Source organism: Salmo salar, chromosome ssa12 (assembly GCF_905237065.1).
Source record: "Salmo salar chromosome ssa12, Ssal_v3.1, whole genome shotgun sequence".
Classification (NCBI taxonomy): Eukaryota; Metazoa; Chordata; class Actinopteri; order Salmoniformes; family Salmonidae; genus Salmo; species Salmo salar.
The window spans coordinates 29,962,079-29,989,872 of NC_059453.1; the positions used below are offsets into that span (position 1 = coordinate 29,962,079).

The window sequence follows — 27,794 nt, forward strand, 5'->3', positions numbered from 1 at the left end:
AGGGGGGGGGGTCAAAATCAAAAGTAACAGTCAGTATCTGGTGTGGCCACCAGCTGCATTAAGTACTGCAGTACATCTCCTCCTCATGGACAGCACCAGATTTGCCAGTGCTTGCTGTGAGATGTTACCCCACTCTTCCACCAAGGCACCTGCAAGTTCCCGGACATTTCTGGGGGGGAATGGCCCTAGCCCTCACCCTCCGATCCAACAGGTCCCAGACATGCTCAATGGGATTGAGATCCTAGCTCTTCGCTGGCCATGGCAGAACACTGACATTCCTGTCTTGAAGGAAATCACGCACAGAACGAGCAGTATGGCTGGTGGCATTGTCATGCTGGAGGGTCATGTCAGGATGAGCCTGCAGGAAGGGTACCACATGGGGGAGGAGGATGTCTTCCCTATAATGCACAGCGTTGAGATTTCCTGCAATGACAACAAGCTCAGTCCGATGATGCTGTGACACACCGCCCCAGACCATGACGGACCCTCCACCTCCTAAACGATCCCGCTCCAGAGTACAGGCCTCGGTGAAACGCTCATTCCTTCGACAATAAACACGAATCCGACCATCACCCCTGGTGAGACAAAACTGCGACTCGTCAGTGAAGAGCACTTTTTGCCAGTCCTGTCTGGTCCAGTGATGGTGGGTTTGTGCCCATAGGCGACGTTGTTTCCGGTGATGTCTGGTGAGGACCTGCCTTACAACAGGCCTACAAGCCCTCAGTCCAGCCTCTCTCAGCCTATTGCGGACAGTCTGAGCACTGATGGAGGGATTGTGCATTCCTGGTGTAACTCAGGCAGTTGTTGTTGCCATCCTGTACCTGTCCCGCAGGTGTGATGTTCGGATGTACCGATCCTGTTCAGGTGTTGTTACACGTGGTCTGCCGCTGCGAGGACGATCAGCTGTCTGTCCTGTCTCCCTGTAGCGCTGTCTTAGGCGTCTCACAGTACGGACATTGCAATTTATTGCCCTGGCCACATCTGCAGTCCTCATGCCTCCATGCAGCATGCCTAAGGCATGTTCACGCAGATGAGCAGGAACCCTGGGCATCTTTCTTTTGGTGTTTTTCAGAGTCAGTAGAAAGGCCTCTTTAGTGTCCTACGTTTTCATAACTGTGACCTTAATTGCCTACCGTTCATTGAACAAGCATGGGAAACAGTGTTCAAACCCTTTCACAATGAAGATCTGTGAAGTTATTTAGATTTTTACGAAATATCTTTGAATTGACAGGGACCTGAAAAAGGGATGTTTCTTTTTTTGCTGAGTTTGTGTGTGAATCCTGGAGATTACCACGCTAAGCTTTACCAGGGTGGCTCAAGGTTGATTCCCCTGGCAGAGTAGGCCTATACTGAACAGAGGGCACACACACCACTACCCAGTGTGCTGTGGGGCGCAGTGACACGGCAGGGAGGAAGAGAGAGGACGAGGTCAGTTTCCTGCAGAGTGGCTGGCTGCAACACGGTGCCGCTGAACCGTTACTACCAGCCAACTGAGAAGACCTACTGCCTGTCTGCCTGCCTGGGAGCCCACTGGGCGATATGGACAAAAAGTCATAACGTGTTAAATTTAACTATTTTGCTCGAAAGCAACAAATACAACAATTCAAAAATTGTTTAATGGACAGTTACTTTACATTAGAGGCAGGGCTCTAGAATTTTTCCCCCCAATGCCAAGTAAGACAACTGGGATGGTAGCCTATGATTAAAAAAAGTCAGCTATTTCATCTAAAATATCCAGGAAATGTACGATATATTTTGATGTGCAACCTGTTAAAATAGGATCCAGAATTCTCAGATTTATTTTTGGCTCTTCAGAGAATTTTCCAACACCTTTGTGCATATTAGCCTAGGGGAGAGTGGGGTAAGTTGAGCCATTTTTTACATTCAGCATCACTCCGTCAAGGGAAATATAGTACTATTTTAACAAAGATATCTACATATCTAGAGCACGACCGATTTATCGGTTGACCGATATTGTCGGCTGATATTAGCCTTTTACGGATGTTTTTGTATTGCCGTTTAATCCACTGAAAAGGACCGATATAAGATGCAGATCAAATGAACACAAAAAAACATTAATAGAATTACTTTTTTTTTTGCATTCACTATTAGTCCTGAAGAGGGTCCTCTTTACATGGCAAAAAGCCCATCTTTCCTTGTCGCGCTACAGCAAGACTGGACACTATCACCCAATACAACACCACCAGTCGGAGAGGACTGTCAACTACTGTGAACTTACTGTTACTGCTTCTAAGGTGAGCGCTGAGTAGATGGAAGCTTGGCAGCTCAATAAAGTGCCAAAATGCACACTGGCCATATACCGTTACGTGAAGTGTAATGTGATGTGCTAAGAACGTTCAACTCTGTGGTAACGTTAAATCCCTTTAGTGAATCCCTGGAAATCTGGTGTGTTATATTTGCTCTTTCTGAATAGTATTCCTCAAGCTCTGTTATTTAGAAAGACACAAAAAACACAGCAGGTTAGAAAGTAGCGTTTCGCAGCAACGTTTTGATGTATGGGTTGTCACTTGCCAAGGACTCGTCCAAATTCACGTAATGCCGCCCCCATCTAGCCAACTAACTAGCTGTGTGAGAGTAGGGCTGTTGCGGTGACCGTATTACCGGCACACCGGCAGTCATGACCGCAGTAAAATTCAACGTGACCGTTGAGTCACAGTAATTTCCTCTTATGCACTCTGGACATGCTTTGGTAGTAACCAACTTGTAGGGCTAATAAAATGTGTCTAATGTAGTGCTAATAAAATGTATTTAATGTAGGGCTAATAAAATGTGTCTAAAGTAGGGCTAATAAAATGTATTTAATGTAGGGCTAATAAAATGTGTCTAAAGTAGGGCTAATAAAATGTGTCTAATGTAGGGCTAATAAAATGTGTCTAATGTAGGGCTAATAAAATGTGTCTAATGTAGTGCTAATAAAATGTGTCTAATGTAGTGCTAATAAAATGTATTTAATGTAGGGCTAATAAAATGTGTCTAAAGTAGGGCTAATAAAATGTGTCTAATGTAGTGCTAATAAAATGTATTTAATGTAGGGCTAATAAAATGTGTCTAAAGTAGGGCTAATAAAATGTGTCTAATGTAGGAGCTAATAAAATGTCTAATGTAGGAGCTAATAAAATGTCTAATGTAGGAGCTAATAAAATGTCTAATGTAGGAGCTAATAAAATGTCTAATGTAGTGCTAATAAAATGTCTAATGTAGGAGCTAATAAAATGTCTAATGTAGGAGCTAATAAAATGTCTAATGTAGGAGCTAATAAAATGTCTAATGTAGGAGCTAATAAAATGTCTAATGTAGGAGCTAATAAAATGTCTAAAGTAGGGGCTAATAAAATGTCTAATGTAGGGCTAATAAAATGTCTAATGTAGGAGCTAATAAAATGTCTAATGTAGGAGCTAATAAAATGTCTAATGTAGGAGCTAATAAAATGTCTAATGTAGGAGCTAATAAAATGTCTAATGTAGGAGCTAATAAAATGTCTAATGTAGGAGCTAATAAAATGTCTAATGTAGGGGCTAATAAAATGTCTAATGTAGGGCTCATCAGGCTCAGGTAGCGTAAGGCTTGAATTTTAGATCAAAGCTCTAATCAAATCCAGACATAGGCCTATTTATATGCTTGATAATGCTTTTGAATGACATTTCTAGTTTTGGCAGGGAATACCGGGTTACCTGGGAGAAAAGTGATTTATTCTCAGGGTGAAACATTTGTAAAATACAGAGAAAATATTCAATCCTAGTTGAAACTGAGTGTAAGACATGGTCGTTGTAGATGTTATTTTGAGCCTAGCACAGTGAAATGGACAGCGCTGTCTAAGGTGATGATTAATTCAAAACACCCATATCCATACATTAACGGTCAATTACTGTGAGCCCGGCTGACTTTTGAATGAAAATATCCGGCTGACAAAATGTCATGACCGCTACAGCCCTATGTAAGAGTACTTGGTGCTATCTGGGATCCTTGGGACTTCCATACGCTTAATCCCTACCCTAGCCATGACCCTTACCAAATCCGAATCTTAACCTTTACCGTAACCATTTTAAAATTTCAACTTCAATGGGGTAGGGACGTTCCAAGGATCCCAGATAGCGTGGGCAGTTCAGAGAGGCAATGCTTGAGGCGAGAGGCAGCGCTGCGTCAGCGGCAAATTTTGTGATTGATGTTTTTCCTTTCAAGTGACAACTACCAGAATTCAGTGGCTACAGCCCTACAATCGATTATAACATAGCTAAATATCAATACACTGTTGTTTTCCAGCTGGCTAGCATGAGGCAGCTCAGTCTTCAGTGTCCAGGCAAAATATTTTGCTGGAATCAGTGCAATTTATCCTCCTTTCACTAGAGCGACACAGTTTTTCCTTGAAAAGAATCTTGCCTTTCTGGTGCTCCTACATTTTATGCGGTGCATACATTAAATGCTCTTTCCTCAAATTTAAGAAATAAACTGAGTATCTTTGTAGGGCTGTTTTAACCTGTTAGGGCTAGGGGGCAGTATTGACACGGCCGGATAAAAAACGTACCCGATTTAATCTGGTTACTACTCCTGCCCAGTAACTAGAATACGCATATAATTATTGGCTTTGGATAGAAAACACCCTAAAGTTTCTAAAACTGTTTGAATGGTGTCTGTGAGTATAACAGAACTCATATGGCAGGCCAAAACCTGAGAAGATTCCATGCAGGAAGTGGCCTGTCTGACAAATTGTGTTTCATCTTGGCTCTTTTTATTGAAGACTGAGGATCTTTGCAATAACGTGACACTTCCTATGGCTCCCATAGGCTCTCAGAGCCCGGGAAAAAGCTGAACGATATCGAGGCAGCCTCTGGCTGAAACACATTATCGCTTTTGGCAAGTGGCCGATCAGAGTACTATGGGCTTAGGCGCGTGCCCGAGTCGACCGAATGCTTTATTTTCTTTCGTCTGTTTACCTAAACGCAGATTCCCGGTCGGAATATTATCGCTTTTTTATGAGAAAAATGGCATAAAAATGTATTTTAAACAGCGGTTGACATGCTTCGAAGTACGGTAATGGAATATTTAGAATTTTTTGGTCACGAATTGCGCCATGCTCGTCACCCTTATTTACCCTTTCGGATAGTGTCTTGAACACACGAACAAAACGCCGCTGTTTGGATATAACTATGGATTATTTTGAACCAAACCAACATTTGTTATTGAAGTAGAAGTCCTGGGAGTGCATTCTGACGAAGACAGCAAAGGTAATAACAATTTTCTTATAGTAAATCTGACTTTGATGAGTGCTAAACTTGCTGGGTGTCTAAATAGCTAGCCCTGTGATGCCGGGCTATCTACTGAGAATATTGCAAAATGTGCTTTCACCGAAAAGCTATTTTAAAATCGGACATATCGAGTGCATAGAGGAGTTCTGTATCTATAATTCTTAAAATAATTGTTATGCTTTTTGTGAACGTTTATCGTGAGTAATTTAGTAAATTCACCGGAAGTGTTCGGTGGGAATGCTAGTCACATGCTAGTCACATGCTAATGTAAAAAGCTGGTTCTTGATATAAATATGAACTTGATTGAACAAAACATGCATGTATTGTATAACATAATGTCCTAGGGTTGTCATCTGATGAAGATCATCAAAGGTTAGTGCTACATTTAGCTGTGGTTTGGGTTTATGTGACATTATATGCTAGCTTGAAAAATGGGTGTCTGATTATTTCTGGCTGGGTACTCTGCTGACATAATCTAATGTTTTGCTTTCGTTGTAAAGCCTTTTTGAAATCGGACAGTGTGGTTAGATTAACGAGAGTCTTATCTTTAAAATGGTGTAAAATAGTTACATGTTTGAAAAATTGAGGTTTTTGCATTTTTGAGGAATTTGAATAACGCGCCACAGGATTACACTGGCTGTTGAGTAGGTGGGACGCTTGCCCATAGAGGTTAAGCACAATCCATAGAGATTTTGTTTTGTTTTCATTCCAGCTATAGTAATAAAAATATCCTGTCACACGTTTGGTCCCTTGATATCAACTGAGCAACGTTTAGATGCTTTTTACTCAAACCACCGGCCCACGGGCCATATGTTTGATACCTCTGGTTTAGATACAAGTATCATGAACTCTCTAACACAATAAATTAATTTGATTTAGAGCATACCACCCTGCATCCCACTGCTGGCTTGCCTCAAGCTAAGCAGGGTATGTCCTGAATGGGAGACCAGATGCTGCTGGAAGTGGTGTTGGAGAGCCAGTAGGGGGCACTCTTCCCTCTGGTCAAAGGATATTCCAATGTACCAGGGCAGTGAAGAAGACATTGCACCGCGTAGGGTGACATCTTTCGAATGGGACGTTAAACGGGTGTCCTGATTTTCTGTGGTCAATCAAAATCCCATGACACTTATCGTAAGAGTAGAGGTGTTAACCCCGGTGTCCTGGCTAAATTCCCAACCTGGACCCATCATGGCTACCTTATCATTCTTAATTGGCATATATCACTCCTCACCTCTCCACCTGACAGTGGACGTGTAGTGAGCATTCTGGCACAAAAATGATTGCTGTGCATCACCTGGTGGGTGGTGGATGAGGTGAGTTCCCCCCTTACTATGTAAAGCGTTTTGAGTACCTCAGTTGGTAGAAAAGTGCTAGATAAATGCAATCAATTATTATAAATCCATTTTTTGAACTTAACTTGCTAAGTTACTTTTTCTATGTGGTTTCTTTCTTCACAGACTCCATGAAATTATGAAAAATACAGCGCTACACAGAACAAAAGCAGAAAAACACAAAGTGCACACTTCCAACAACTAGACAAGTTCAAGTCGAGCAGTCATTTGAAAGAGTAAGAACATTTCAGCGAGACAACTCAAAGCTGAAATCAATTAACGTCAAGATAATGGAATTCATTGCCCTTGACAATCAACCATTCTCTGTCGTGGATGATGTTGGCTTTTGCCAAACTTGTCGAGCACGGTACACACCACCAAGTACTGTAGGCACTATTTGTTGATGTTGCCCTACCGGAGTTACACAGTATTGTTGAAACACATTCATGAGCTACTTGCTATGGGCGTCACTGCTATTAGCTTCACGACTGACATTTGGACCAACGATGTCAGCCCTATGAGCATGCCGAGTCTGACAGCACAGTGGGTCGACGAGGAATTCGTACTGAGGAAAGCCGTATTGCATGCTCAAGAATGTGCTCGTTCTCATACCGCTGCTGCCATTTCAATGGCATTTGAGAACATGTTTGAAACATGAACATGCTCCTAGCGACATGTTTGAAACATGAGCACACTCCTAACGCCATTCGAACAACTGACTAGAGAAATAAACAAATTAACTGTGTCTGCAGCAGACGTGATACCCTCTGTCATGGCATTGAAACGCCTGCTCAACAAAACTGCCCACACAGACGGTGGGGTTAAAACGTACAAAAGTACTTGAGGCTGTGAACATGCGATTCAGTGGCATTCTCTCTGAAGCTCTTTACCGTCTCCACCATGCTCGATGCTAGATACAAGGACCGCTACTTCGATGCAGACAAGAAACAGGGTTTACGTGAAAAGTTACATACACAGCTGGACAAGATGGAAACGGACACAGTGACAGTGCGCACCGAGGAAGAGAGGCCACGGACAGACAGACAGCTGAAACTTTACTGCTTGACATGTATGATGAAATCCTGGTTGAGAATGAAATGACTGAACAACAAAACAGCACAGCAAGTAAGTGAAAGAAATAGGTTTTGATTATGTTTTACTGGTAATGGGGACATACGTAAATGCCAACAAAATAACTTTTTGGTCAGTGTGAAGTGTGTAACCTTTATTTAACTAGGAAAGTCAGTTAAGAACAAACTCTTATTTACAATGACAGCCTACCCTGGCCAAACCCGGTCGATGCTGGGCAAATTGTGCGCCGCCCTATGGGACTCCCAATCACGGCCGGATGTGATACAGCCTGGATTCGAACCAGGGACTGTAGTGACGCCTCTTGCACTGAGCTGCCGTGTGAGTGTTAACTAATTAACTGTACTAGAATGCTTAAAAAGGCCGCTAACATTTTTGTTGTCGGGTTTTTTTGCAAGAAAAATATGGGATATCGGTATTGGCCAAAAATGTCATATCGGTAGATCTCGACATCAAACCCATACTAACTACAGCCTACTCCTGTTGCAAAGTGGTGCCATGAACACAATATTAAAGGTGGTGAGACATACATTATATACTCACAGAAAGCTGTGACTCCTCTCTGTAATAGAACAACAGCAGTGGCTTTGAAAACGGTCTCTTCCCAGCAATAGCATTTTGAGCAACGTTCATGTGCTTCTCAGAATGCATCTTTCCCTCCTCCGAGTGCACAGTGGAGAGGGAGTGAGAGTCAGCAGCCGACAGTGAAACAGGGACAGGCAGATACTCTTATAACAGGATTCAACATAATGCATAGGCTATTACTGTTGACCAAATAATAGTTTTTGAACAATTAGGGCTGACCCCAATTAGTCAAATGGTCGATTGTTTGGTCAATAGACAAAAAAAATATCTTTGCCGACCAGCCGCATATATATATATATATATATATTTTTTTTATGGCACAAGAGACACCTGTCTTATTCGCGCCCATCTCAGTGAACTAATCCATTGCGGAGGCCGAGACTAATCCATTGCAGAGGCTGGGGGATGTCACAGTCCAAGAGGAAGAGGAGTGTGGCCAAGCTGCACAATGCACGTCTCTCTCCAGAATGCGCTCTCTCCCACCAATATGTGCACATTCATAGTCTCATAACTTCATTATGTGAATTGTTTGCATTTGATTGTTAGTGTCAATCAATTCTCCATTACATATACACAAAAGTATGTGGACAACCCTTCAAATTGGTGGATTTGGCTTTTTCAGCCTTACCCATGCCTGACAGGTGTATAAAATCGAGCACACAGCCATGCAATCTACATATACAAACATTGAGAGTAGAATGGCCTTGCTGAAGAGCTCAGTGACCATCATAGGATGCCACCTTTTCAACAAGACAGTTTGTCAAATTTCTGTCCTGCTAGAGCTGCACCAGTTAACTGTCAGTGCTGTTATTGTGAAGTGGAAACATCAAGGAGCAACACCGGCTCAGCGTCAAAGTGGTAGGCCACACAAGCTCAGAGAACAGAACTGGCGAGTGCTGAAGCCCGTAGTGCATAAAAATCGTCTCTCCTCGGTTGCAACACTCACTACCGAGTTCCAAACTGCCTCCGGAAGCAACATCAGCACAGTAACTGTTCGCCGGGAGCTTCATGAAACGGGTTTCCATGGCCGAGCAGCCACACTCAAGCCTAAGATCACCATGCGCAATGCCGAGGGGTGTAAAGCTAGGTGACACTGGTGCAGTGGAAACGCGTTCTCTGGAGTGATGAATCACGCTTCCCCATCTGGCAGTCCGACAGACGAATCTGGGTTTGACGGATGCCAGAAGAATGCTACCTGCCCCAATGCATAGTGCCACTGCAAACTGTAAAGTGTGGTGGAGGAGGAATAATGGTCTGGGGTTGTTTTTCATGGTTCGGGCTAGGCCCCTTAGTTCCCGTGAAGGGAAATCTTCAACAACAGAAAATGAGTCCTTTTTCTCCCCAATTTTCGTGGTATCCAATTGGTAGTTACAGTCTTGTCCCATCGCTGCAACTCCCTGATGGACTCGGGAGAGGCGAAGGTCAAGAGCCACGCGTCTTCCGAAACACAACCCAATCAAGCCGCACTGCTTCTTGACACAATGCCAGCTTAACCCCGGAAGCCAGCCACACCAATGTGTCGAAGTTAACACCGAACACCTGACGACCGTGTCAGCGTGCATGCGGCTAGAGTGCATGCAGCTGGCACGCCACAGGAGTCGTTAGAGCGCGATGGGACAAGGACGTCTCTGCCGGCCAAACCCTCCCCTAACCAGGACAACGCTGTGCGCCGCCCCAAGGTCTTCCGGCCGTGGCCGGGTGCGACAGAGCCTGGACTCGAACCAGGATCTCTAGTGGCACAGCTAGCAACTGCGATGCAGTGCCTTAGACCACTGCGCCATTCGGGAGGCCTGTGAAGGGAAATCTTAACGCTACAACATAGTGACATTCTAGACAATTCTGTGTTTCCAACTTTGTGGCAAGAGTTTGTTGAAGGTCCGTTCCTGTTTCAGCATGACAACGCCCACGTGCACAAAGCGAGGTCCATACAGAAATGGTTTGTCGAGATCGGTGTGGAAAAACTTGACTGGCCTGCACAGAGCCCTGACCTGAACCCCATCGAACACCTTTGGGATGAATTGGAACGTCGACTACGAACCAGGCCTAATCGCCCAACATCAGTGCCCGACCTCATTAATGCTCTTGTGGCTGAATGGAAGCAGATCCCTGCAGCAATGTTCCAATATCTAGTGAAAAGCCTTGCCAGAAGACTGGAGGCTGTTATAGCAGAAACCGGGAGGCTCTTATAGCAGAAAACGGAGACCTACTCCATATTAATGCCCATTATTTTGGAATGAGATGTTCGACAATCAGGTGTTATGAGAACTTATAGTTGCCCATCTTTTGATTATAGCTAGCTTAATTTCAGTCAACTGCTCCTGCCGAGGTCAGGCTCCGTTCAACGTTAGCTTCTAACTTGCTCCTTCTAGCCAGCTAGTTATAGCTAGCTACCTGGCTAATGGCCAGAGCCTTTGAGCTACCTAGACATCTGACTGAAATATCAGCGACTATTTACCAGTTTTACACTCCTTCTCCAAGAATCAGTGGTTCTGTTGACACGGCAGGAGTCAAGGGATGTTAAAAAAAACCTCCCTGTCAGTGGCGTCTCTGCTACTTGCCAGTGTAGGTCTGGGTTAATGTAGTTTTTTCACCCCTCGGCCTATGTCGTGGGTGGAGTTTCCCATTGGACAGAGTGGTGACTGAATGTGCTGCTAACAAGGCAAATCCGGGGGAGCAGGCGAACATGATTGCACTCGTTCCCAGAGGTAGGCACAATTACAACTCAGCTAAAGACACCTTCTGAGTGTTGATCAACGCTGAGAACGCAATAAAAAGTGGGTAAACGATAATTAACAAAATACAAAAAGGTGATTCAACGTTATTTCACAAATAAAAAGGTGCGTAAACAGAGTTTACCTTCCACTACATCCCCGTTTGGGTCTGGCAAAACACATTCATGAACATCAATATCCTGCAATATCCTGGATATCCAGTCGCCCAGCATTTTAGCGATCGATGTGATGTTTGGCGGCGCCTAATCAGTCAGTTCTGTACGTGCCTGGCTGAGTGGCAGTGTGGGTGGAATGAGCAAGTTCGAATAGCAACCGGAGCGCGAAACAAGTGAGGAAATTAAACTCTGTAGTCTACCTGGAAATTAATTTGCAAACTAATAGATTTTTCAAATATTTTCATATTAACATATTTGATCATTTTCTGTTCTCCTCTCATTTCACTATACCGTTTACACCTTCTGTATCCTGTGAATGTGACAAATGTGTTTACTAGATACCAAATGTGAAGAATAACATGACCTGCACCAAAGTCAGATTAGGATATAGGCCAAAGACTAGATAGTGTATTTTTACCTGGAGTTTTCCTTACTGTAGGCTACTACTTTCACCACTTTTAGTCTTGAAATCTTTGGTTGTTTGCTACACTACCTTACTCACCCTGTTAATCTTACATCTAGATGTTCCGCTAGCGGAACGCCTCGCCAAATTCCGGTGAATTTACTAAATTACTCACGATAAACGTTCACAAAAAACATAAATTATTTTTACAATTATAGATACAGAACTCCATTATGCAATCGCGGTGTCCGATTTTAAAATAGCTTTTCGGTGAAAGCACATTTTGCAATATTCTGAGTAGATAGCCCGGCCACCACAGGCTAGCTATTTTGACACCCACCAAGTTTGGCACTCACCAAACTCAGATTTACTATAAGAAAAATTGGATTACCTTTGCTGTTCTTCGTCAGAATGCACTCCCAGGACTTCTACTTTACACCCAATGTTGTTTTGGTTCCAAATAATCCATAGTTATATCCAAATAGCTGCGTTCTGTTCTTGCGTTCAAGACACTATCCGAAGAGTGACGCGCCGGCGCGTATCGTGACATTTTTTTTTTTGTATTCCATTACCGTACTTCGAAGCATGTCAAACGCTGTTTAAAAATCTATTTTTATGCGTTTTTTCTCGTAAAATAGCGATAATATTCCGACCGGGAGACGTTGTATCCGTTCAAAGACTGAAAGAAGTAAAATGGAGTCGTCACATGCACGCGCGCCCGTATCATTGTTCTCAGATCGACCACTTTCCAAATCCCCTACTGTTTTTCGCCCAGGGACTGCAGAGTCATCATTCCCCGTTCTGGCGCCTTCTGAGAGCCTATGGGAGCCTTAGAAAATGTCACGTTCCAGCAGAGATCCTCTATTTTCCATAAAGAGGCTATAGAAGGCCAAGAAATGGTCAGAGAGGGCACTTCCTGTATGGAATCTTCTCAGGTTTTGGCCTGCCATATGAGTTCTGTAATACTCACAGATACCATTCAAACAGTTTTAGAAACTGTGTGTTCTCTATCCAAATAAAATAATTATATGCATATTCTAGTTTCTGGGCAGGAGTAATAACCAGATTAAATCGGGTACCTTTTTTATCCGGCCGTGAAAATACTACCCCCTATCCGAAACAGGTTAAGCACATGGCCTCACATGTGAATCCTTAACCTGTTAGGGCTAGGGGGCAGTATTGACACGGCTGGATAAAAAACATACCCGATTTAATCTGGTTACCACTCCTACCCAGTAACTAGAATATGCATATACTTATTACATATGTATAGAAAACACCCTAAATTTTCTAAAACTGTTTGAATGGTGTCTGTGAGTATAACAGAACTCAAATGGCAGGTCAAAACCTGAGAGATTCCTTTACAGGAAGTGGCCTGTCTGACCATTTCTTGAACTTGTTTTCCATCTCTATCATTTACTAAGGATCTCTGCTCTAACGTGACACTTCCCACGTCTTCCATAGGCTCTCAGAGCCCGGGAAAAAACAGAATGTCGTCATTCCAGCCCCAGGCTGAAACACATTATCGCCTTTCTCAAGTGGCCAATCAAGGGACACTGGCTTATGCGCGTGACCCCGACCGCCCCCGCCTTTGGGATTTTTTCCTCTGTTTGCCGAAAAGGAGATTCCCTGGTCGGGAATATTATCGCTTTTCTACGTGAAAAATGTCGTAAAAATTGATTTTAAACAGCGGTTGACATGCTTCGAAGTACGGTAATGGAATACTTCGAATTTTATTGTCACGAATTGCGCCATGCGCGCGACACTTCTTTACTATTTCGGATAGTGTCTGGAACGCACGAACAAAACGCCGCTATTCGGATATAACGATGGATTATTTTGGACCAAACCAACATTTGTTATTGAAGTAGCAGTCCTGGGTGTGTATTCTGACGAAGACAACAAAAGGTAATGAAACTTTTATAATAGTAAATATGATTATGGTGAGTGCTAAACTTGCCGGGTGTCTAAATAGCGAGCCCGTGATGCCTGGGCTATGTACTTAGAATATTGCAAAATGTGCTTTCACCAAAAGCTATTTTAAAATCGGACATATCGAGTGCATAGAGGAGGTCTGTATCTATAATTCTTAAAATAATTGTTATGCTTTTTGTGAACGTTTATCGTGAGTAATTTAGTAAAATGTTAGCGAATTCCCCGGAAGTTTGCGGGGGGTATGCTAGTTCTGAACGTCACATGCTAATGTAAAAAGCTGGTTTTTGATATAAATATGAACTTGATTGAACAAAACATGCATGTATTGTATAACATAATGTCCTAGGGTTGTCATCTGATGAAGATCATCAAAGGTGAGTGCTGCATTTAGCTGTCTTCTGGGTTTTGGTGACATTATATGCTGGCTTGAAAAATGGGTGTCTGATTATTTCTGGCTTGGTACTCTGCTGACATAATCTAATGTTTTGCTTTCGTTGTAAAGCCTTTTTGAAATCGGACAGTGTGGTTAGATTAACGAGAGTCTTGTCTTTAAATGGCTGTAAAATAGTCATATGTTTGAGAAATTGAAGTAATAGGATTTTTAAGGTTTTGAAAATCGCGCCACAGGATAGCAGTGGCTGTTACGTAGGTGGGACGAATTCGTCCCGCCTAGCCTAGAGAGGTTAACCTGTTAGGGCTAGGGGGCAGTATTGACACGGCTGGATAAAAAAACATACCCGATTTAATCTGGTTACCACTCCTACCCAGTAACTAGAATATGCATATACTTATTACATATGGATAGAAAACACCCTAAATTTTCTAAAACTGTTTGAATGGTGTCTGTGAGTATAACAGAACTCATTTGGCAGGCAAAACCCTGAGACATTTTCTGACAGGAAGTGGATACCTGATGTGTTGTATTGCCTTTAAACCTATCCCATTGAAAAACACAGGGGCTGAGGAATATTTTGGCACTTCCTATTGCTTCCACTAGATGTCACCAGCCTTTACAAAGTGTTTTGAGTCTTCTGGAGGGAGATCTGACCGAACAAGAGCCATGGAACGATGATGTCCCATTAGACACCTGCGCCGAGTTCATGTTGGGTACCCTCGTTCCAATACGTTATAAAAGAGTATGCATTCGTCCACCTTGAATATTATTCATGTTCTGGTTAAAAAAGGCCCTAATGATTTATGCTATACAACGTTTGACATGTTTGAACGAACGTAAATATATTTTTTTCCCCTCGTTCATGACGAGAAGTCCGGCTGGCTTAGATCATGTGCTAACAAGACGGAGATTTTTGGACATAAATGATGAGCTTTTTTGAACAAAACTACATTCGTTATGGACCTGTGATACCTGGAAGTGACATCTGATGAAGAGAATCAAAGGTAATGGATTATTTACATAGTATTTTCGATTTTAGATCTCCCCAACATGACGTCTAGTCTGTATCGCAACGCGTATTTTTCTGGGCGCAGTGCTCAGATTATTGCAAAGTGTGATTTCCCAGTAAGGTTATTTTTAAATCTGGCAAGTTGATTGCGTTCAAGAGATGTAAATCTATAATTCTTTAAATGACAATATAATATTTTACCAATGTTTTCTAATTTTAATTATTTAATTTGTGACGCTGACTTGACTGCCGGTTATTGGAGGGAAACGATTTCCTCAACATCAATGCCATAGTAAAACGCTGTTTTTGGATATAAATATGAACTTGATAGAACTAAAAATGCATGCATTGTCTAACATAATGTCCTAGGAGTGTCATCTGATGGAGATTGTAAAAGGTTAGTGCATCATTTTAGCTGGTTTTATGGTTTTGGTGACCCAGTCTTTGAATTGACAAAACATTACACACAACTCTTGTAAATGTACTGTCCTAACATACTCTAAATTTATGCTTTCGCCGTAAAACCTTTTTGAAATCGTAAAACGTGGTTAGATTAAGGAGATGTTTATCTTTCAAAGGGTGTAAAATAGTTGTATGTTTGAAAAATTTGAATTTTGACATTTATTTGGATTCAAATTTGCCGCTCTTGAAATGCACCTGCTGTTGATGGAGTGCACCACGGGTGGCACGCTAGCGTCCCACCTAGCCCATAGAGGTTAAAGAGATGGGTGGGGCTAAGGCTTAAGAGGGTGTGAACAATGCTGAATAGGTGTAGACAAAGAAGAGCTCTCCAGTAGGTGTACCAACACATTTAAGGGTCATTTTCTCAAAAGTGGGATTACAAGTTAATCAACGTTCAAAGCAGAATTATTTTTCCCATTGTTCCTCAACTGCAGTGTATGATGTACCATTTCATAGCTCTGAGTCTCTACTTTTATCCGATGTAAAAAAAAAAAACACTTCAGATTTTGCTACATGAGACCGAATTAGGGTGGTCGGTCACATATATGAAGGCCACACGTGTATTCACTTTCACCTCCACTCATCACTGTCAAACGCTCCCTGAAACACTTCAGCGAGCAGGCCTTTCTAATCGACCTGGCCCTGCTAGACTGGAAGGATATTGACCTCATCCCTTCAGCAGAGGATTCCTGGTTATTTTCTTTTAAATGCCTTCCTCACCATCTTAAATAAGCATGCCCCATTCAAGAAATTTAGAGCCAGGAACAGATATAGCCCTTGGTTCTCTCCAGACCTGACTGCCCTTAACCAACACAAAAGCATCCTGTGGCGTTCTGCATTAGCATCGAACAGCCCCCGTGATATGCAACTTTTCTGGGAAGTTAGAAACCAATATACACAGGCAGTTAGAAAAGCCAAGGCTAGCTTTTTCAAGCAGAAATTTGCTTCCTGCAACACAAACTCAAAACATTTCTGGGGCACTGTAAAGTCCTTGGAGAATAAGAGCACCTCCTCCCAGCAGCCCACTCCACTGAGGATAGGAAACTCTGTCACCACCGATAAATTCACTATAATTGAGAATTTCAATAAGCATTTTTCTACGGCTGGCCATGCTTTCCACCTGGCTACCCCTACCCCGGTCAACAGCACTGCACCCCCCACAGCAACTAGCCCAAGCCTTCCCCATTTCTCCTTCTCCCAAATCCAGTCAGCTGATGTTCTGAGAGAGCTGCAAAATCTGGACCCCTACAAAATCAGCCGGGCTAGACAATCTGGACCCTTTCTTTCTAAAATGATCTGCCGAAATTGTTGCAACCCCTATTACTAGCCTGTTCAACCTCCCTATCGTATTGTCTGAGATTCCCAAAGATTGGAAAGCAGCTGCGGTCATCCCCCTCTTCAAAGGGGGGGGACACTCTTGACCCATTTTCAATGCCCTGGCTGAGGGAAGGAGGTTCTCACCCAAGATTTGACGGTACATGGCCCCGTCCATCGTCCCTTTGATGCGGTGAAGTTGTCCTGTCCCCTTAGCAGAAAAACACCCCCAAAGCATAATGTTTACACCTCCATGTTTGACGGTGGGGATGGTGTTCTTGGGGTCATAGGCAGCATTACTCCTCCTCCAAACACGGCGAGTTGAGTTGATGCCAAAGAGCTCCATTTTGGTCTCATCTGACCACAACACTTTCACCCAGTTGTCCTCTGAATCATTCAGATGTTCATTGGCAAACTTCAGACGGGCATGTATATGCGCTTTCTTGAGCAGGGGGACCTTGCGGGCGCTGCAGGATTTCAGGCCTTCACGGCGTAGTGTGTTACCAATTGTTTTCTTGGTGACTATGGTCCCAGCTGCCTTGAGATCATTGACAAGATCCTCCCGTGTAGTACTGGGCTGATTCCTCACCATTCTCATGATCATTGCAACTCCGCGAGGTGAGATCTTGCATGGAGCCCCAGGCCGAGGGAGATTGACAGTTCTTTTGTGTTTCTTCCATTTGCGAATAATCGCACCAACTGTTGTCACCTTCTCACCAAGCTGCTTGGCGATGGTCTTGTAGCCCATTCCAGCCTTGTGTAGGTCTACAATCTTGTCCCTGACATCCTTGGAGAGCTCCTTGGTCTTGGTCATGGTGGAGAGTTTGGAATCTGATTGATTGATTGATTGATTGATTGACTTCTGTGGACAAGTGTCTTTTACAGGTGTCTTTTATAACAAACTGAGATTAGGAGCATTCCCTTTAAGAGTGTGCTCCTAATCTCAGTTTGTTACCGGAATAAAAGACACCTGGGAGCCAGAAATCTTTCTGATTGAGAGGGGGTCAAATACTTATTTCCCTCATTAAAATGCAAATCAATTTAACATTTTTGACATGCGTTTTTCTGGATTTTTTTGTTGTTATTCTGTCCCTTACTGTTCAAATAAACCTACCATTAAAATTATAGACTGATCATTTCTTTGTCAGTGGGCAAACGTACAAAATCAGCAGGGGATCAAATACTTTTTTCCCTCACTGTAGGTGTCTGGTTGGACTGTAAACTCTCCTTCCAGACTTACATCAAACATCTCCAATCCAAAGTTAAATCTTGAATCGGCTTCCTATTTCGCAACAAAGCATCTTTCACTCATGCTGCCAAACATACCCTCGTAAAACTGACCATCGTACCGATCCTCGACTTCGGCGATGTCATTAACAAAATAGCCTCCAATACCTTACTCAATAAATTGGATGCAGTCTATCACAGTGCCATCTGTTTTGTCACCAAAGCCCCATATACTACCCAACACTGCGACCTGTATGCTCTCGTTGGCTGGCCCTCGCTTCATACTCGTCGCCAAACCCACTGGCTCCAGGTCATGTACAAGACCCTGCTAGGTAAAGTTCCCCCTTATCTCAGCTCGCTGGTCACCATAGCAGCACCCACCTGTAGCATGCGCTCCAGCAGGTATATCTCTCTGGTCACCCCCAAAGCCAATTCCTCCTTCAGCCGCCTCTCCTTCCAGTTCTCTGCTGCCAATGACTGGAACGAACTACAAAAATATCTAAATCTCCCTCACTAGCTTTAAGCACCAGCTGTCAGAGCAGCTTACAGATCACTGCACCTGTACATAGCCCATCTATAATTTAGCCCAAACAACTACCTCTTCCCCTACTGTATTTATTTAGCTCCTTTGCACCCCATTTTTTCTATTTTGCACTATCTTCCACTGCAAATCTACCATTCCAGTGTTTTACTTGCTATATTGTATTTACTTCGCCACCATGGCCTTTTTTGCCTTTACCTCCCTTATCTCACCTCATTTGCTCACTTTGTATATAGATTTCTTTTTCTACTGTATTATTGACTGTATGTTTGTTTTACTCCATGTGTAACTCTGTGTTGTTGTATGTGTCAAACTGCTTGCTTTATCTTGGCCAGGTCGCAATTGTAAATGAGAACTTGTTCTCAACTTGCCTACCTGGTTAAATAAAGGTGAAATAAAAATAAATACAAAATTAATTTAACATTGGCAAATGCGTCAGTAAAAAAAACTGTGTGCCTTTTTAATGCAACGCCTTGCTGTTAATAGATCGCAAACCAACATTAACTTAGCTAAACTTTTCGAAATGACCAGTTCACCGTCTCACCCATTGCCTGAAAATGCATCTCATGTGCAAGTGCACTGTTTAACTCACATGTGCAGGCTGGGGGACATTTAGGATGAATTCTAGTGTGGATCGCTAAAATAATGATTATGATAACAAGTCAAATATTATGGCAACACTATTGCAAAGATGTTCTGGTATGGTTTAAACTTGGAAGCCAAGCTGGAGTTATCAGTGTAGCCTGTTATCACCTGGACATGCTGAAATATCTTCATGCCTAGAATAAAAACCTCCAGTCTTCCGTGATAATGGTCTATTTATTGAGAGAGAAAAAATGAATTATAGGGGGTAGTTTGGAAAAAACAAACCCCGTCTGGAATTAAACTAATCTTCCTCTGGAATAATGGACATTCTGGGGTAATAATTACATAACCAATGTGTCATGACTTCTACCAAAGTTGATGCCCCTCCTTGTTCGGGTGGTGCTCGGCGATCGACGTCACCGGTCTTCTAGCCACCATTGATCAGTTTTTAATTTTCCATTGGTTTTGTCTGGTCTCCTTACACACCTGTTTCTTATCCCAGTAATTACATGTTGTGTATTTAACCCTCTGTTTCCCCTCATATCCTTGTCGGTGATTGTTTGTTATGTTATGTACGTGTTTATGTATCGGTGTGCGACGGGTTATTTGTTTACCCGGATTATTTTTCTACATTGGTTTTGGAGTTAGTCTTCGTTAATAAATACTAAATTTTTTAAACCACTCTGGTTTCTCCTGCACCTGACTTCCCTGCCACCTACATACACGGATTATGACACAATGTTCTCTAGTAATACTAGTCCCCAGCAAAGTGGGCTTTAATCCTGTTAGCTCCTAGTAGAGCAAAGAGCCGATGAACTCAAGATCAATTAGGCCTACGACTCAAAATGCAGTGTGTGGTCTGGGGGCCGAAACGTACATCAGTTCAGTAAAGGAACATTAAAAATGTTCAACTTCATCATCTCCAGCACCACCCCACATCAACATATGTGAAAATGGCACGTTTCTATGTTTTGTAGTAAAAAAAAATGAAGGGTTTCCAATGGAAGGGTTTCCAATGACATCAACCAATTAGTTGGAAACATGCATCTTCCTCTCTGGTTTTTACTACCAAACATAGAAATAAACCATTATCACATATGTAGATGTTGTGGTGGTGCAGGAGATGATGAATATGAAGTTTAACCATTTTGAAATGTCCCTTTAAAGTTAGGCTGACGTCTGTGGCTAAGTGAATCCAGGACTTGCAGAGACAAGTCAACACCACAGCAGGAGTGGATCCTGAGGTTGAGTGACACATTAGTTAAAGCTAGAATCCTTCATTGAAACAATAACAAATAGTTTTGGTAAAAAGCTGAAGGATGGGCCTGGAGAAATGTAACCACTCTAAATTCATAGACAGAGCTATATTATGAAAAAAAAAATGGGGGATACATATCATTAATTTATATGTCCAAAAATGGATGTAGCAAATAATAATTCTAGCTTTAATAATAGTAGTTGGCTATGTTCAGGCAAAAAAAAAAAAAAAAGGCTGCGTCTGAAATGACACCCTTGTAGTTCACTGTGGGGGAAAGGCCACAGGGTGCTATTTCAGATGCATGCAAAGTCTAACCATTTCTGGAACATGTAAGTGGGCGTGGAAGAGATGGGTTTATTTTTGTGCCAAAAACCAATGTGTGTTAATGGGATGAGAACACTGGTTCTCTGCTTCAATTTCCTGCAGGATACTTATTCAATACAGCGTCAAGGTTTAGTGATGGGTCATGACCACTGGCTTTTAAACAACAAGGCATGACTGTGTGTGTGTGTGTGTGTGTGTGTGTGTGTGTGTGTATGTCAGCTGAGACTTATCCTGTCCATAGATTGAGAGGTAGAGAGATGGGCATGTGTATGATGGCAGCAAAACCAATTACACACATACTCTCATGGGAAAAGAACATTATGATTGAAGGGAATGAGAACAAGGAGTCGAGAACAGATGGACTTGTTCCAGGGTGGTTAAATGTGGTTTGGGTTGGGAGTGGGGAGGATTTCTCTACTAATCAAAAATAGATTGCAGGGTATATGAAGTGATGGTGGGATTGCTACGGGACAGGATGTTATCAAATCATTACGTTGGATGGATTACAGTTAAGGAAGGTTACTGCTGGATGGACACGCTTCCATGTTATTTCCAATGATAGATTTTAGCCACAACTAACAACCCTTTAGAACTATGTGGTAAAGTAATAAAATGCTTAAAAACATTACATCATGGTATTTGTATGGAGAATACTGTATGGGGTGGACACACTAACCTACTCCTCTCTCTTCCGCCTCTGCCGAGTCACTGCGCCCCACAGCACTCTGGGTAGTGGTGTGTGTGTTAGTGTGCGAGCAAGACCTCTTAAAGTGGTACTGTAACTAGAATGACCCTCCCCAGTGTTTCTGTATGGTCACAGCTGGACTACTGGGCTCAGGTCCTTGTGTTGTTTGAAAGACTCTTCAATAACAGCTGGATCACAAGTAGAAAATACTAGTCCTTGTGTGGCAGGCATATTCATGTGTGTGTGGCGTGCATGGATGTGTGTACAGTAAGTGATAGGTGGTTCGTTTCCAGGAGAGTGGCGGGCTGCAACGTGGTGCTGCTGAACCGTGACTAACAGCCAACTGTGAAGAACTACTGCCTGTCTGCCTGGGAGCTCCAACTGTGAAAAACTACTGCCTGTCTGCCTGGGAGCTCCAACTGTGCCAGAGAATAGCAGAGCTCTCTCACAGGAGGAATACAAGTGTGTGTGTGTGTGTCAGAGCGTGAGAGTGAAACAGCAGGGCCAGAAGGCATGAGCCCCGTGCAGGAGACACAGCTCTTCAAAATGAACAGCACAGTGACAGCAGCACTACATCAGCAACATTGTAGGCTGTTAGAGCACAATGGTCTGAACGCCGGAGAGTCAAGTTATACATTTCATCAGAGTTAACATGGAACATATCTTAGAGCACCTCTGCAAAAGAGAGCTATCAAATACTAGGCGGAGAGAGAAAATAGCCTACATATGGCTCAACTTAGTTGACTTGTTCATTTTAGCTCCTAGTAGAGCAAAGAGCCTATGAACTAAAGATCAATTAAGCTTATGGCTCAGAATGCACTGTGTGGGCTGGGGGCCGATACTGTTCATTGCATCAGACCAGTTACCGTTAAGGTTAGGCTACAGGTTCCATGACAAGTTCAGCAGGTCTGTGGCTAACTGAATCCCGGACTTGCAGAGACAAGTCAACAACACAGCAGGAATGGACCCTGAGGTTCGAGTGACACATTGATTAATAATAGTAGTTGGACTTGTTCAGCCAGACAAAAAAAACAAAGGCTTCATCTGAAATAGCACCCTAGCAGTGCACTATAGGGAATAGGCCACAGGGTGCCATTTTAGACACATCCAGAGTCAAACAATTTGTGGACCATGTAAGAGGATGTGGAAGAGATTGGTTCAACGTTTGGTCTATTTTAAGGTCTGAGACCAAAGCATGTTAATGGGATGAGGACAATGGTTCTCTGATTCAATTTCCTGTTGAATCCTTATTCAGTAAATATAGCATCAAGGTTTAGTTATGGGTCATGGCCACTAACTTTTAACCAAGGCATGTGTGTGTGACGGTTTGTGTGTTTTTGTGATTGTGTGTGTGTGTTGCGTGACAGCTGAGATCCTGTCTATAGATTGAGAGGCAGAGAGATACACATGTGTATGATGGCAGGCAAAACCAAATTACACACATAATCGCATGGGAAAATAAGATTATGGTTGAAGTGAATGAGACAAGGAGTCGAGAGCAGATCAACATGTTTTCGGGCGGTTAAATGTGGTTTGGGTTGGGAGTGGGGAGGATTTCTCTACTAATCAAAAATGGATGACAGGGTGTATGAAGTGAGGGTTGGACGGGATGTTATCAAATCATTACGCTGGATGGATTACAGTTAGGGAAGATTACGGCTGGATGGACACACTTCCATGTTATTTCCAATGATAGATTTTAGCCACAACTGACAACGCTTTAAAACTATGTGGTAAAGTAATAAAAATGCTTAAAAACATTACATCATGGTTCATTACATAAGCAACTTATCCTTTTAAGGTCCTCCAATCTAATTCTATCCTCATCCCCCACCTCATTCTATCCTCGTCTCCCACCTCATTCTATCCTCGTCTCCCACATCCTTACATCCTCGTCTCCCACATCCTTACATCCTCGTCTCCCACATCCTCGTCTCCCACATCCTTACATCCTCGTCTCCCATCTCATTCTATCCCCGTCTCCCACCTCATTACATCCTCGTCTCCCACATCCTTACATCCTCGTCTCCCACATCCTCGTCTCCCACATCCTTACATCCTCGTCTCCCATCTCATTCTATCCCCGTCTCCCACCTCATTACATCCTCGTCTCCCACATCCTTACATCCTCGTCTCCCACCTCATTACATCCTCGTCTCCCACCTCATTACATCCTCGTCTCCCACCTCATTACATCCTCGTCTCCCACCTCATTACATCCTCGTCCCTCACCTCATTACATCCTCGTCTCTCACATCCTTACATCCTCGTCTCCCACATCCTTACATCCTCGTCTCCCACATCCTTACATCCTCGTCTCCCACCTCATTCTATGCCCGTCTCCCACCTCATTCTATCCCCGTCTCCCACCTCATTCTATCCCCGTCTCCCACCTCATTCTATCCCCGTCTCCCACCTCATTCTATCCCCGTCTCCCACCTCATTCTATCCCCGTCTCCCTCATCCTTACATCCTCCTCTCCCACATCCTTACATCCCCGTCTCATTCTATCCCCGTCTCCCACCTCATTCTATCCCCGTCTCCCACCTCATTCTATCCCCGTCTCCCACCTCATTCTATCCCCGTCTCCCACCTCATTCTATCCCCGTCTCCCACCTCATTCTATCCCCGTCTCCCACCTCATTATATCCCCGTCTCCCACCTCATTCTATCCTCGTCTCCCACCTCATTACATCCTCGTCTCTCACATCCTTACATCCTCGTCTCTCACATCCTTACATCCTCGTCTCCCACCTCATTCTATCCTCGTCTCCCTCATCCTTACATCCTCCTCTCCCACATCCTTACATCCCCGTCTCATTCTATCCCCGTCTCCCACCTCATTCTATCCCCGTCTCCCACCTCATTCTATCCCCGTCTCCCTCCTCATTCTATCCCCGTCTCCCTCATCCTTACATCCTCGTCTCCCTCATCCTTACATCCTCCTCTCCCACATCCTTACATCCCCGTCTCATTCTATCCCCGTCTCCCACCTTATTCTATCCCCGTCTCCCACCTCATTCTATCCCCGTCTCCCACCTCATTCTATCCCCGTCTCCCACCTCATTCTATCCCCGTCTCCCACCTCATTCTATCCCCGTCTCCCACCTCATTATATCCCCGTCTCCCACCTCATTCTATCCCCGTCTCCCACCTCATTCTATCCCCGTCTCCCACCTCATTCTATCCCCGTCTCCCACCTCATTACATCCCCGTCTCTCACATCCTTACATCCTCGTCTCTCACATCCTTACATCCTCGTCTCCCACCTCATTCTATCCCCGTCTCCCACCTCATTCCATCCCCGTCTCCCACCTCATTCTATCCCCGTCTCCCACCTCATTCTATCCCCGTCTCCCACCTCATTCTATCCCCATCTCTCACATCCTTACATCCCCGTCTCCCACATCCTTACATCCTCGTCTCCCACATCCTTACATCCTCGTCTCCCACCTCATTCTATCCCCGTCTCCCACCTCATTCTATCCCCGTCTCCCACCTCATTCTATCCCCGTCTCCCACCTCATTCTATCCCCGTCTCTCACATCCTTACATCCTCGTCTCCCACATCCTTACATCCTCGTCTCCCACCTCATTCTATCCCCGTCTCCCACCTCATTCTATCCCCGTCTCCCACCTCATTCTATCCTCGTCTCTCACATCCTTACATCCTCGTCTCTCACATCCTTACATCCTCGTCTCTCACATCCTTACATCCTCGTCTCTCACATCCTTACATCCTCGTCTCCCACCTCATTCTATCCCCGTCTCCCACCTCATTCTATCCCCGTCTCCCACCTCATTCTATCCCCGTCTCCCACCTCATTCTATCCCCGTCTCCCACCTCATTCTATCCTCGTCTCTCACATCCTTACATCCTCGTCTCTCACATCCTCGTCTCCCACATCCTTACATCCTCGTCTCCCACCTCATTCTATCCCCGTCTCCCACCTCATTCTATCCCCGTCTCCCACCTCATTCTATCCTCGTCTCTCACATCCTTACATCCTGGTCTCTCACATCCTTACATCCTCGTCTCCCACATCCTTACATCCTCGTCTCCCACCTCATTCTATCCCCGTCTCCCACCTCATTCTATCCCCGTCTCCCACCTCATTCTATCCCCGTCTCCCACCTCATTCTATCCCCGTCTCCCACCTCATTCTATCCTCGTCTCTCACATCCTTACATCCTCGTCTCTCACATCCTCGTCTCTCACATCCTTACATCCTCGTCTCTCACATCCTTACATCCTCGTCTCCCACCTCATTCTATCCCCGTCTCCCACCTCATTCTATCCCCGTCTCCCACCTCATTCTATCCTCGTCTCTCACATCCTTACATCCTCGTCTCTCACATCCTTACATCCTCGTCTCTCACATCCTCGTCTCCCACATCCTTACATCCTCGTCTCCCACCTCATTCTATCCCCGTCTCCCACCTCATTCTATCCCCGTCTCCCACCTCATTCTATCCCCGTCTCCCCCCTCATTCTATCCCTGTCTCCCACCACATTCTATCCCCGTCTCCCACCTCATTCTATCCCCGTCTCCCACCTCATTCTATCCCCGTCTCCCACCTCATTCTATCCCCGTCTCCCACCTCATTCTATCCCCGTCTCCCACCTCATTCTATCCCCGTCTCCCACCTCATTCTATCCCCGTCTCCCACCTCATTCTATCCCCGTCTCTCACATCCTTACATCCTCGTCTCCCACATCCTTACATCCTCGTCTCCCACCTCATTCTATCCCCGTCTCCCACCTCATTCTATCCCCGTCTCCCACCTCATTCTATCCTCGTCTCTCACATCCTTACATCCTCGTCACTCACATCCTTACATCCTCGTCTCCCACATTCTTACATCCTCGTCTCCCACCTCATTCTATCCCCGTCTCCCACCTCATTCTATCCCCGTCTCCCACCTCATTCTATCCCCGTCTCCCACCTCATTCTATCCCCGTCTCCCACCTCATTCTATCCCCGTCTCCCACCTCATTCTATCCCCGTCTCCCACCTCATTCTATCCCCGTCTCCCACCTCATTCTATCCCCGTCTCTCACATCCTTACATCCCCGTCTCCCACATCCTTACATCCTCGTCTCCCACATCCTTACATCCTCGTCTCCCACCTCATTCTATCCCCGTCTCCCACCTCATTCTATCCCCGTCTCCCACCTCATTCTATCCTCGTCTCTCACATCCTTACATCCTCGTCTCTCACATCCTTACATCCTCGTCTCTCACATCCTTACATCCTCGTCTCTCACATCCTTACATCCTCGTCTCCCACCTCATTCTATCCCCGTCTCCCACCTCATTCTATCCCCGTCTCCCACCTCATTCTATCCCCGTCTCCCACCTCATTCTATCCTCGTCTCTCACATCCTTACATCCTCGTCTCTCACATCCTCGTCTCCCACATCCTTACATCCTCGTCTCCCACCTCATTCTATCCCCGTCTCCCACCTCATTCTATCCCCGTCTCCCACCTCATTCTATCCCCGTCTCCCACCTCATTCTATCCTCGTCTCTCACATCCTTACATCCTCGTCTCTCACATCCTTACATCCTCGTCTCCCACATCCTTACATCCTCGTCTCCCACCTCATTCTATCCCCGTCTCCCACCTCATTCTATCCCCGTCTCCCACCTCATTCTATCCCCGTCTCCCACCTCATTCTATCCCCGTCTCCCACCTCATTCTATCCTCGTCTCTCACATCCTTACATCCTCGTCTCTCACATCCTCGTCTCTCACATCCTTACATCCTCGTCTCTCACATCCTTACATCCTCGTCTCCCACCTCATTCTATCCCCGTCTCCCACCTCATTCTATCCCCGTCTCCCACCTCATTCTATCCCCCGTCTCCCACCTCATTCTATCCTCGTCTCTCACATCCTTACATCCTCGTCTCTCACATCCTCGTCTCCCACATCCTTACATCCTCGTCTCCCACCTCATTCTATCCCCGTCTCCCACCTCATTCTATCCCCGTCTCCCACCTCATTCTATCCCCGTCTCCCACCTCATTCTATCCCCGTCTCCCACCTCATTCTATCCCCGTCTCCCACCTCATTCTATCCTCGTCTCTCACATCCTTACATCCTCGTCTCTCACATCCTCGTCTCCCACATCCTTACATCCCCGTCTCCCACCTCATTCTATCCCCGTCTCCCACCTCATTCTATCCCCGTCTCCCACCTCATTCTATCCCCGTCTCCCACCTCATTCTATCCCCGTCTCCCACCTCATTCTATCCCCGTCTCCCACCTCATTCTATCCCCGTCTCCCACCTCATTCTATCCCCGTCTCCCACCTCATTCTATCCCCGTCTCCCACCTCATTCTATCCCCGTCTCCCACCTCATTCTATCCTCGTCTCCCACCTCATTACTTTTCAACCTTTTGCCACATTTCAGGCTTCAAACATTATATAAAACTGTAATTTTTTTGTGAAGAATCAACAACAAGTGGGACACAATTATGAAGTACAATTTTT

At 44.5% G+C, this 27,794-nt stretch overlaps 1 protein-coding gene and 1 long non-coding RNA gene across 2 annotated transcripts in view; both read right to left on the reverse strand.

Annotated features, from left to right (window-relative positions):
- LOC106564724 (serine/threonine-protein kinase N1) overlaps positions 1–27,794 on the reverse strand; it is a 66,957-nt gene that overhangs the window by 30,618 nt on the left and 8,545 nt on the right. The window lies entirely within an intron of this gene.
- Positions 24,645–27,719, reverse strand: LOC123725469 (uncharacterized). The gene is made up of 3 exons (XR_006757953.1): positions 27,368–27,719; positions 25,689–25,757; positions 24,645–25,558 (listed from the first exon to the last, which is right to left on the reverse strand). It is a non-coding gene; the product is annotated as an uncharacterized lncRNA (long non-coding RNA).